The following is a 13,292-nucleotide window of genomic DNA, read 5'->3' as shown; positions in this document are numbered from 1 at the left end:
AGTTAATTTTTGTATATGGTACAAGGTGTGGATTGAAGCACTTTTTTTTGTACATATGGATAGCCAACTGTTCCAGCATTATTTGTTGAAAAGACTGTCTTCTCTTCATTAAACTGCTTTTGCTTTTTTGTTAAAAATCAATTGGCCATGTTTATGTGGGTCTCTTTGGGGTTTTCTATTTTGTTCCATTGATCTAGGTGTCTCCCCTTTCTCCAGTGTGATTGTGGTAGGGCTTAAGTTGGGAAGAGACACCGAGTGAGAGAGGAGCATTTGGGAGAGGACATGGGAAGGCGAGCAAGGGCTGGAGACTTTCCAGGCAACATAACCTTTAAGCCAGGGTCTGTGTTGGGTAAGAGTGAGAGGGAAGAGGATGGGCAGTTATCATAGGTCACTTCATGCCTTAGGAACGTCCTGGGCAAAAGCTGGAAGGCGAGAGGGAAGTGGTGGGGGCAACGGTATGGTTCACAGTGTGGTTGAAGCAGAGTATAAGAGTCAGGTTGGAGTCTGGGCGCGGTGGCTCACGCCTATAATCCCAGCATTTTGGGAGGCCGAGGCGGGCGGATCATGAGGTCAGGAGATCGAGACCATCCTGGCTAACACGGTGAAACCCCGTCTCTACTAAAAATACAAAAAAATAGCCAGGCGTGGTGGCGGGCGCCTGTGGTCCCAGCTACTCGGGAGGCTGAGGCAGGAGAATGGCGTGAACCCGGGAGGCAGAGCTTGCAGTGAGCTGAGACTAAGCCGTTGCACTCCAGCCTGGGCGACAGAGCGAGACTCCGTCTCAAAAAAAAAGAGTCAGGTTGGAGATGACTCAAGCCAGGGTCAGGTCAAGAGAGGTGTCGACTTGATCCCAAGGGTAGAGTGGATGTGTTCATTTCAGAGGAGGGCATTTAAGCAGGTCAGCAGGATGAGTGAAAACACCACATTCAGAAGTTCTCTGCTGTCATTCGATCAGTGCATCTTCCATAGCTCTAAAAGAGGGAGTCTGGCTTCTCAAAAACAGCAGCCCCCAGGCCCAGCTGCCCAAGCATCTCCCAGAGGGAGCAGCCCACTCCCAGAGGGAGCAGCCCACTCAGCCCGGGAGTTGGAACCTGCTCTTCATTTTTCCCTGTTGCCTTGGCTGTGTAACCAGTCGCAGTGCGCTGCCTGGGGTGGAGCAGCAGATGGCAGCAAAACCAAGGCTCTTGGAGCAGAAGCAGCACAGTTCCCTGCCTTCAATCCAGAGCAGCTTTAATATTGCAGCAATGTGGATGTCTGCATAGAAGCAGACTTGTTTTTTTTTCTCTCCACTTCTGCCTCCTGGAAAGAATGTTCTCTTAATCTTTTGGAATTAAACCAGCCAAATAGAGTGTAACATGTTTCTTAATCATTTAGGCCACCTTCTCCTTTCTGAATGGATGTTGGTTTCAGTGGGAATGTTTTCTGTGGTTGTGGATCATTGAGAAGATGGTGCTGACTTGCTCTGGTAAGCTGAAGAAGCAACCAAGCACATGGCATGAAGTGAAATAAGGACAAATGCAAGAGACACCCTGGAGACAGGCAACTGAGGACAAAGAAAATCTGTGGGGAAAGGGTGGTGAGCAGGTACCCACCTGTCTGCATTATTGCTGAGGCACATCTCAGCCAGGTAAGTCTCTTCCTCAGAAAATTCTCCTCCCCCACTGCTCCCACATCCAGAATTCCTTCATGGACCAGGATGAAGGTTTTCAGACTTCAAGTGTTACTTCCTTGGGGAGCTGGCACACTCCCTCCCTCCCCTAGTACCCTACTGGACCAGGTGACACACTCAGCTCAGTGCAACTTGCCTTCATGGTACTTTTCACAGTGTGTAATTATATGACTGTGGTACAATACAATTGGTGTCTCTATCCTCTACTAGATGGTAAACCCCATGAAGGCAGGAATCATTTTTGCTTTTGCCTATTTCTGTATCCCATAGGTCTGGCATAGTTGCTGGCATAACTATGACACAATTATCTGTTGAATAATAATTCCATGATTATATAAGCAGAAGAGGATATATAATATAGAGGCAGAGAGCCAGATTGATCTGGGTGGAAATCTGGTGTTATTTGTATTAGTCTGTTTTCACACTGCTGATAAAGACATACTCAAAACTAGGAACAAAAAGAAGTTTAATTGGACTTACAGTTCCACATGGCTGGGGAGGCCTCAGAATCATGGTGGGAGGCAAAAGGCACTTCTTACATGGTGGTGGCAAGAAAAAATGAGGAAGAAGCAAAAGTGGAAACCCCTGATAAACCCATCAGATCTTGTGAGACTTATTCAGTATCAGGGGAAAGATCAGCCTCCATGATTCAATTACCTCCCCCTGGGTCCCTGCCACAGCACGTGGGAATTCTGGGAGATACAATTCAGGCTGAGATTTGGGTGGGGACATAGCCAAACCATATCACTGTTACTCATCCACTGCATGTACTGGGCATGTTGCTCCAAATTTCAGTTTTCTCATCTGTAAAATAGAAACAATGGTACCTATCTTGCAGGCTGGTCATGAGTATACAATGAAATTATCTGTGTTCAGTATTTAGCCCAGTACTTGAAAGTGAGTAAGTGCCTGTACATGATAGTTACTTTAATTTTTACTGTAGAGCCTTCATATGCAATTTGCCCAAGGAAACAGCATTGATCTGATTTCAAAAGGAGATGAACTGACTAACATGAGAGCTTGTTTCATATAGTTTTGATTGGGGAGAGGAAGAGAGAGTTGTTGGAGGTATGGTGCTGCCATTGCTGCTGAAATGAGTGACTTGGAAGTCCTAAAATTGTTAAGATGTTCTGCGCTAAGGTGTGTGGGAAAAGACTGCTTCAAGTCACAATAAATAATAAGCTGACTAGGTGAGGCCATATCCTGGTTTAAAAAAAGAAATGCAGTGGGATTATTGACATGGGTGTCAAGAATATAAAGATGAGCAAAGCAATTAGACATGGACATTTCACCAAGACAGTGCTAAAAGAATTGTGTTCAGTTCTGCACTCCACACTGGAGGAGTAGTGAGATTAAAGGAAGCCACCACAGAGAAGGGTGGGTATTGATGTTCCCTTCTCAAGAAATGCTTTCAAGCCGTTACATACATGCTTTATATTACTTAAAAAAGCAGAACTTTTGAAAGTGCTTTTAAATATTTGGGAAATTTATTCATAATAGCCAAAAAGTAGAAGGAAGCCAAATGTCCGTCACTTGACGAATGGATAAATAACGTTTGTTATATCTGTATAATGGTATACTATTCAGGCATTAAAAAAAATGAAGTATAATATATGCCATAAACATTGATGGACCTTGAAAACATTATGCTAAATGAAATAAGCCAGACACAAGTATTGTGTATTTCCACTTATATGAGGTACCTACAGTAGTCACATTAATAGAGAAAGTAGAATGGTGGTTGCCTAAGGCTGAGGAAAGGATAGGGTGGGGAATAGTGTTTAACTACTAATGGGTACGAGTTTTATTTTGGGGTGATGAAAATATTGTAAAATGAGATTGTGGTGATTTTACAAGTCCATAAACATATAAGAAACCATTGAAATGTAATTTAAATGAATAAATTTTATGATACGTGAATTACATCTCAGTAAAGACGTTAAAAATATTAGGGATAGATCAGAGGTTCATAACCTGGGCTGCATATTACAATATTTGGAGAGGCTAAAGAAAATCAGTTCCCAGGATCCCATTGCAACCACTGAGATCTGAATATCTGAGGGGTGAGGCATGGCCCTGGGCATTTGTGAAGCCAGGATTGAGAGACTCTGTACCAGGTGATTGAGGTATTAGATTTTAACTTTTCTACCTCTTAAGAACTTGCAAGTATGCAACTTAAGAAATTGCAAGTATACAATACAGTCATATTGACTATAGTCACAGTGTTGTACACTAGATTCCCAGATTTTCATCTTAGAAATGAAAATGTGTCCACTTTGACCAACATCTCTTCATTCTGCCCTCTGCACCATGCTTCCCTGCACTACTGGCAATCACCTTTCCATTCTTTTTTAAAAAACCTTTATTTTAGGTTTGGGGATACATGTGAAAGTTTGTTACTTAGATAAATATGTGTCATGGGGGTTTGTTGTACATATTGCTTCATCACCTGGGTACTAAGCCCAGTACCCAATAGTTGCCTTTCCCCTCCTCTCCCTCCTCCCACCTTCCCCCTTCGAGTAGACCCCAGTGTCTCTTGTTATCTTCTTTGTATTCATAAATTCTTATCATTTAGCTCCCACTTATAAGTGAGAACATATGGTATTTGGTTTTCTGTTCCTGCATCACTTTGCTAAGGGTAGTAGCCTCCAGTTCCATTCATGTTTCCACAAAATACACGATTTCATTCCTTTTTATGGCTGCATAGCATTCCATGGTGTATATGTACCACATTTTCTTTATCCAATCTGTTATTTCTGGGCATTTAGGTTGATTCTACATCTTTGTTATTGTGAACAGTGCTGCAGTGAACATTCACGTGCATGTATCTTTATGGTAGAGTGATTTATATTCATCTGGGTGTATACAAACTGATGGAATTGCTGGGTTGAGTATTTCTGCTTTTAGCTCTTTGAGGAATCTTCATACTGCTTTCCACAATGGTTGAGCTAATTTACACTCCCACCCACAGTGTATAAGTGTTCCTTTTTCTCTGCAACCTCACCGGCATCTGTTACTTTCTGACTTTTTAGTAATAGCTATTCTGACTGGTATGAGATGGTATATCATTTTGGTTTTGATTTGCATTTTTATAATGATCAATCACTATTATATTCTTTGCTTCTATGACTTTAGGTTTTTCAGATTCAATATATAAGTGAGACAATGCAGTATCTGTCTTTCTGTACCTGGCTTATTTCACATAGAATAATGTCATCCAGGTTCATCCATGTTGTCACAAATGACAAGATTTCTTGTTTTTTTATGACTCTAAAGTATTTCATTGTGCATGTACTACATTTTATATATCTATTCATCTGTTGGCAGTTATTTAAGTTGATACCCTATCTAGGTGATGTGAATAAAGCTGCAATGAACGTGGAAGTGCAGATACCTCTCTGACATATTGATTTCATTTCCTTTGAAATGAAATGAGATCGTGTATGCACCAGTTAATGATATTTCACTCAACCATAGACTATAAATATGATGGTGGTCTCTTAAGATTATATCATATTTTTACTGCATCTTTTCTATGTTTAGATATGTTCAGGTACGCAAATACCATTGTGTTACAATTGCTTACAGTATTTGGTACAGTAACATGCTGTAGAGGTTTGGAGCCTAGAAGCAACAGGCTATACCATATAGCCTAGGGGTGTAGTATTTGTGGGAGTGTACTCTATGATGTTTGCACATTGTCAAAATTGCCTAATGACGGATTTCTCAGAATGTATCTCTGCTGTTAAGTGACACATGACTGTATACCTAGAAGTGGGGTTACTGGATCATATGTTTGTTATATTTTCAATTGTTTGAGGAACCTCCATACTATTTCCTGTAATGGTTGTATCAATGTACATTCCCATCAACAATGTACAAAGGTTTCCTTTTCTCCACACTCTTGCCAACATTTATCATTTGTCTTTTCAATAACAGCTATCTTAATAGGTGTGACACAATGTCCCACTGTAGTTTTGAATTGCATTTCCTTGATGATTTGGGATATTGAGCACATTTCCATATCCCTGTTGGACATTTGTATGTCTTTGGAAAAACATCTATTCAGATACTTACACTTTTTTTTTTTCTCTTGGGTTGTTTGAGTTTCTTGTATTTTGGATATTTATCCCTTATCAGATATATGATTTGCAAATATTTCCTCCAATTCCACAGGTTGCCTTTTCATTTTGTTGCTTGTTCCTTTGCTATATAGAAGCTTTTTAGTTTGATACAGTCCTATTTGTTCATTTTTGCTTTAGTTGCTTGTGCTTTTGGTGTTATAGCAAAACAAACAAACAAACAAAAAATCATTGCCAAGACCAATGTCGAGGAACTTTCTCTCAATATTTTCTTCTAGGAGTTTTACAGTTTCAGTTCCTACAGTTAAGTCTTTAATCCATTTTGAGGTAATTTTTTTGGTGGATCATATGTCAGTTTGATTTTTAATTTTTTCAGGAAAAAGGGTGTACAAAAAGGGCTCAATTTCATTCTTTTGCATGAGGATTTCAGTTTTGCCAGCATCATTTATTAAAGAGACTATCTTTTTCTTGGCCAGGCATGGTGGCTCACACCTATAATCTCAGCACTTTGGGAGGCTGAGGCGGGAGGATCACTTGAGGTCAGGAGTTCGAGACCAGCCTGGCCAACATGGTGAAACCCCATCTCTACTAAAAATACAAAAATTAGCTAGGCATGGTGGTGCATGCCTGTAATCCCTGCTATTTGGGAGGCTGAGGCAAGAGAATCACTTGAACCTGGGAGGCAGAAGTTGCAGTGAGCCAAGATCACACCACTAGCACTCCAGCTGGGTGTGAAACTCAGTCTCAAAAAAAAAAAAAAAAAAAGACTATCTTTTCCTAATTGTGTATTCTTGATGCCTTTGTCAAAGATTAGTTGTATATGCATGGGGTTATTTCTGGGCTCTCTATTCTGGCCACTGATGAGCTGTGGACTTGTCATATATGGATTTTATTATGTTGAACTCAATTTTTTCTCCATTTAATTGAGATATTTTATCAGGAAAGGATGTTGAATTTTGTCAAGTGCTTTTTCTGCATTTATTGAGATAATTGTGATTTTTATCCTTCATTCTGATTCTGTTAATGTGGTGTATTATGTCTACTGGTCTGCATATGCTGAACCATCCTTGCATCCCAATTAATGTCTGTTTTTATGACAGTACCATACTGTTTTGATTACTATAGCTTTGTATTATAGTTTAAAATCAAGAAGTGTGATACCTCTGCCTTTTTCTTCTTACTTAAGATTATTTTGGCTATTTGGGGTCTTTTGTGGTGCCATACAAATTTTTGGGTTTTAAGAAACGTTTTTTGTAAAAAATGCTCTTGGAATTTTAAGAGGGATTGCATTGAATTTGTAAATTGTTTTGGGTACTGTGGATATTTTAACAACATAATTCCTCAAGTCTATGAACACCAGATATCTTTCCATTTGTTTGTCTCTTTTTGGCTTTCTTTCATTGGTGTTTTAGACTGCTTAGTGTACAGGTCTTTCAACTCTTCAGGTAAATTTATTCATAAGTGTTTATTTTTTGGTATCTATTATAAACGGGATCGTTTTCCTAATTTATTTTTTTAGAAAGTGTATAGAAACACAACTGATTTTTGTATTCTGCAACTTTACTGAAGTCATTTATTATTTATAACAATTTTCTTGGTGGAGTCTTTAGGATTTTCTATGTATAAAATTATGCCATCTGCAAACAGAGGTTATTTAACTTTTTCCTTTCCGATTTGAATGACTTTTATTTCTTTTAATTACTTAATTATCTGGGCTAGTAACTCCAGTAATGTTGAATAGAGGTGATGAGAATGGGCATTCTTGTCTTTTTCCTGATCTTAGAGGAAAACTTTCAGCTTTTCACCTTTGAGTATAATATTACTTGTGAACTTGTGCTATGGCCTTTATTATGTTGATGTACATTGTTTCTCTATTAAACTGAGTTTTTATCAGGCAAGGATGTTGAATTTTGTCAAATGCTTTTTCTACATCTATTGAGATAGTATTGAGTTTTATCCTTCGTTCTGCTAATATGATGTATCATATTTATTGATCAGCATACAATGAACCATCCTTGCATCCAGGGATAAATCCAACTTGATCATGCTGTATGATTCTTTTAATGTTCTGTTGAATTGGTTTGCTGGTGTTTTGTTGAGAATTTTTGCATCTGTATTCATCAGGAATATTGACCTGCCATTTTCTTTTTTTTTTGTAGTGTCCTTGTCTGGCTTTGGTATGAGGGTAATGCTGGCTTTGTAATATAAACATGAAAGTGTTCTTTTCTTTCAATTTTTAAGAAGAGTTTGAGAAGGATTGGAATTAATTCTTTAAATGCTTGTTAGAATTCACTCAGGAAGTCATCTAGTCCTGGGCTTTTCTCTGTTGGGATATTTTTGATCAGTGCCTCAATCTTTTTACTCACTGTTAGTCTATTCAGATGTTCTGTTTCTTTATTATTCAGTTTTGGTACATTGTCCTTTTCTGGGGATTTATTCATTCTTCTAAGTTGTCCAATTTATTGGATAGTAGTCTCTTATGATCCTTTGTATTTCTATGGTATCAGTTGTAATGTATCCTTTTAAATTTATGATTTTATTCATTTGAGTCCTCTCTCTTTGTTTCTGGGTTAGTTTAGCTAAAGGTTTGCAGTTTCATTTCTCTTCAAAAAACCAACTGTTAGAAAACTCTTAGTTTTGTTGATAATTTTAAATTGTCTTTCTAGTCTCTATTTCATGTATTCTTTCTCTAATCTTTATTGTTTCCTTCCTTGTGCTAACTTTGGGCTTAACTTGTTCTAGGTTTTTCTAGTTCCTTGAGGTGTAGTGATAGGTTGTTTATTTAAGATTTTTTTTTTCTTAATGTAGATATTTATCAATGTAAACTTCCCTCTTAGAACTGCTTTTTCTGCTTCCCATAAGTTTTGGAATGTTGTTTCCATTTTTGCCTCAAAATACTTTTTGATTTTCCTTTTGATTTCTTTATTAACACATTGGTTGTTAATGAATGTGTTATTTATTTCCCACATACTTATGAATTTCAAATTTTCTTCCTGATATTGATTTTTAATTTTATACCAGGTGGTTAGAAAAAATACTTAATGTAATTTCAGTCTTCTTAAATTTATTAAGACTTGTTTTGTGGCCTAGCATATGATCTATCCTGAAGAATGTTCTATATGTGCTTGATGAGAATGTATATTCTACTGCTGTAGGTGGAATGTTCTCTATATGTCTATTAGGTCCACTTGGCCTATAGTGCTATTCAAGGATTCTACTTCCTTATTGATTTTCTGTCTGATGATCTACTCATTGTTGAAAGTATTATTCTATTCCCTTCTATTCTGCCTATGCTAGTGTTATTATATTCCCTTCTATTTCTCCCTTCAGTTCTTGTTAATATTTGATTTATATATATTTAGGTGTTCCAATGTTTGGTGCGTATATATTTACAGTTGTTATATCCTCTTGATGAAATTAATTAATGTCTTTATTATTATATAGTGACCTCATTTGTCTCTTGTGACAGATATTGACTAAAAGTCTATTTTGTCTGAGGTAAGTATAATTAATCTTGCTCTCCCTTGGTTATCATTTGTGTGGAATATCTTTTTCCATCCCTTCACTTTCAGTCTATGTGTGTCTTTAAAGTCTGCTCTAGGCAGCATGTTATTGTATCTTGTTTTGTTGTTGCATTCAGCACTCTGTGTCTTTTGGCTGGAGAATGTAATTGATTTACATTTAAAATAATTATTGCTAGGTAAGGATTTACTATTACCATTTTATTAATTGTTCTCTGTTTTGTAGTTACTTTTATCCTCTTTCTGTCTTCCTTTGTAATTTGTTGATTTTTTAGTGACATGCTTTGATTCCTTTCTCTTTCTCTTTTGTATGTAGTGGAGATTTTTCTTTGTAGTTACCATGAGGCTTACATAAAACATCTTATAGTTATAACAGTCTATTTTAGGCTGATAACAACATCAATTGCATCTAAAAGCTCTATACTTTTACTTTCCCCCCTCCTACCTTTCAGGCTATTTTAGTAAAACTTTACATCTTTTTATATGGCGTATCCATAAATAAATGATTATACCTATAGTTATTTTGAATACTTTTGTCTTTCAACCCTTACACTAGAGTTAAAAGTGATTTATGCACCACCATTACTGTATTAGAGTATTCTGAATTTGATTGTATATTTACCTTTACCAGTGAGTTTTATACATTCATATGGTTTTATGTTGTTACTTAGCATCCTTTTGTTTCAACTTGAAGAACTCCCTTTAGTATTTTTTTTTTTTGTAAGACAAGTCTGGTGGTGATAAACTGCCTTAGCTTCTATTTGTCTGGGAAAGTCTTTTATCTGTCTTTCATTTCTTAAGGACAGCTTTGCCAGGTGTGGTATTATTGGTTGTCAGTTTTTTCCTTTTAGCATTTTGAATATATTAAACTACTCCCTCTTGGCTCCTTCCAGGTCCCATGGTGGATGGTGCTGGTAGCAGAACCAAGGCCAAATTGGACTGTAACCAAGTCCACAGGGGGATGGGGCTGTTTCTGCATCTGTAGCTGGGGTCATGGTCAATAAGTGTACCACCTGAGCATAGACCTGCATTCTCAAAATGGCCCTCCTCAATATTACTGCCTCCTACCTGGACCCCAAAGCTCCCATAAAAGTACTTTTGTCTGTTGATAGCTAACAAATTAATGTTTCTGTGAGGAGATGTGAGCAAGGACCTCGTATTCTGCCATCTTGCTGACATTACTACCTTTGTTCATTTAAATTTACTTAATAGAGGTAATGACATTGGTACTAATATGAAAATTTTCATGCCAAAATCATACTTTCTATTTAGACAGCATAAAATGGTTAATACTTTAATGAAACAAACTTTCGTTTCATTATTGTCTTCATCATTATCACCATGATCCAAAGCAATTAATTGTCAGTTTATTTTCCACACTGGCGGGAGCAAATCACATCTATCTTTTTAGGTGGACCACTGCGTTTCCTGAAGAATGGTAATAAAAGTCCCTGTTAAAGTCTTCATGAAACCCAACCAGGACTTTTTTTTTTTTGGAGGCATAGTCTCTCTCTTTCGCCCAGGTTGGAGTACAGTGGCGTGATCTTGGCTCACTGAAACCTCTGCCTCCTGGGTTCAAGTGATTCTTGTGCCTCAGCTTCCCTAGTAACTGGGACTACAGGCACATGCCACAATGCCTGGCTACTTTTCGTATTTTTAGTAGACACTGGGTTTTGCCATGTTGGCCAGGCTGGTCTCGAAATCCAGGCCTCAAGTAATCCACATGCCTCAGTCTCCCAAAGTTTTGGGATTACAGGCATGAGCCACCGCATCTGGCCCAGAACTTTCAAAAATTGCAATAACTTTTTAAAGAATAGAGGGATTGGCCAGGTGCGGTGACTCATGCCTGTAATCCCAGCACTTTGGGAGGCCAAGTTGGGTGGATTGCCTGAGCTCAAGAGTTCAAGACCAACCTGGCAACACGGTGAAACCCCGTCTCTACCAAAATACAAAACATTAGCCAGATGTGAAAGCAGGCGCCTGTAGTTCCAGTTACTCGGAGGCTGAGGCGGAGAGTCGCTTGAACCCAGGAGGCAGAAGTTGCAGTGAGCCGAGATCATACCACTGCACTCCAGCCTGGGCTACAGAGGGAGACTCCATCTCTAAAAAAAAAAAAAAAAAAAAAAGAAAAAAAGGAATAGAGGGGTCACTGATATCTTGATTTTTGCAGTGCAAAAAAAAAGGGACAGTTTCAATATAAACATATTAGAATAGAAAATGTCATCATATTAAATTGGATTTTGGAGGGGCAACTCTGGTAGCATGAAAGGAGGAAGAAGAAATAAATTTATATTTATTGAGCTTCTACAGTGACTCAGATTCAAAGCTTAATGCTTTATATAGAGCATATCATTTTATTCCAGCCTCAATCATCTTGGTAGGGAAGCACTGTCTTTTTGTTTGTTTTCAGATGAAGAAATGAGGTTGGGGGGCCACTTAATTTGCCCTAAGTCTCAAGCTTGTAAATGGAGGTCCTGAGATGTGGTCCCGCAGATGTAACTCTGTTGTCCTGTCATTCTGAAGACAGGCCATATTGTGTTTTATAGCTTTGTATAGGAAAAAGCACTAAACATTAGACGATCCCAACTTCAAATTCTCTGTGGTCTTGGGTAAGTCATAACCTTTGCATCCCGTTCTCCTAAGATACGAAGGTGAACGTATTTGTCTCATGGGATCGTTAAGAGGCAAATGAGTTAATGTAAGTAAAAGTCCTCAGCATCTTGCTTGGCATCGCACAGGTGGGACATTACAAATGTCAGTCCAGTAGCTTGGAGTGAATGTGGAGTAGCTGAAGTGGAAAAAGTGGCCCATCTTGGTAAAATTCCCAGCCTCGCTCTAATCTTCTTCTTTGAATTCCCTCCGAATGAGGGACAGGCATGAAAGCCCAGGTTGAAAAAGGCTCCCAGTTGGTTCTGGTGCCTGGGTAGGTATTTTGGTTTTCAAACGAATTATTTTCCTGGTTTGAGTTCTTTCAGAAATCCATTAATTTATAAATCAATAGAAATATATCCAGCACCTGCTTTGTGCTAAGAGCCCTGGGGAATATCTCTGCCTTCGAGGAACTTAATGTATAGTTGCAGGGGCAAAGCAAACAAATGCCAAACAACAGCAGTACCAAAGAGATGCTATTCATATTTAAAAAATAACCTACATAGTAAAAATTCAAAAGTACTGAAGGTAGAAACTAAGTTCCTCTCTCACCCCTACCCTTCTTTCCCTGGTTCCCTTTCCCTCTAATCAGTTTCTTAGTGCTCTCTGAGAGATTCTTTCTATATAAAGACATAGGTACATATAGCACCTTTCCTTTTACCAAAATACCAAATGAGACATACTATAATAGTCTTCTGTACTTCGCTTTTTAAAATTCATAAAATATCTCAGATATTATGCTGTATCAGTACATATTGATCTCCCTCATTCTCTGTAATGGAATTCTTTTGTATGAATATAGCATGCTTTATTTAATAGCCCCTTATCAATGGTCTTTTAGGTTGTTTCTAGGCTTCTGCTACCTGAACAATGCTGCAATAAATTCTCCTGACAAAGAGCTATAATTAAGGGCTAAATCGTGTGGCTCAGACTGTAAGTGATTCTGATTTCACAGTGTGGGTGCTAATGGCATTTTGGGTGAGACAGTTTGGGTTGTGCAGAACTGTCTTTCCCCTTGCATGATTTTTAGGTCCCTTGCCAAAGTTCCAGCATGCTCTCATTGTGACAACCAAAAAAGCCAACCCCTGTCCCCCCAGCTCCCATCTCCAAGTGTTCTCTAGGAGGATGATATTACCAAGACTGGGAACTGCTGCAAGTGTAGGGAGTTAGAGTTGGAAGCCTTTTGGGGAAAAGGGCAGTCTGAGCCTGCTATGATTTCAGTGTTTGTGTCCCCTTCAAAATTCATGTTGAAACACAATGCCAGTGCAACAATACTAAGAGTGAGGCCTTTAGGTGGTGATTAGGTCATGAGGGCTTAACCCTCAAGCATAGGATTAGCACCTCTAAAAAGACATGAGGAAGTGAATTCGC

The sequence above is a fragment of the Colobus angolensis genome, unplaced genomic scaffold, assembly GCF_000951035.1.
Source record: "Colobus angolensis palliatus isolate OR3802 unplaced genomic scaffold, Cang.pa_1.0 Scaffold226, whole genome shotgun sequence".
Taxonomy (NCBI): Eukaryota; Metazoa; Chordata; class Mammalia; order Primates; family Cercopithecidae; genus Colobus; species Colobus angolensis.
The sequence above is the reverse complement of the archived record's forward strand: the minus strand, read 5'-3'. Positions refer to the sequence as shown.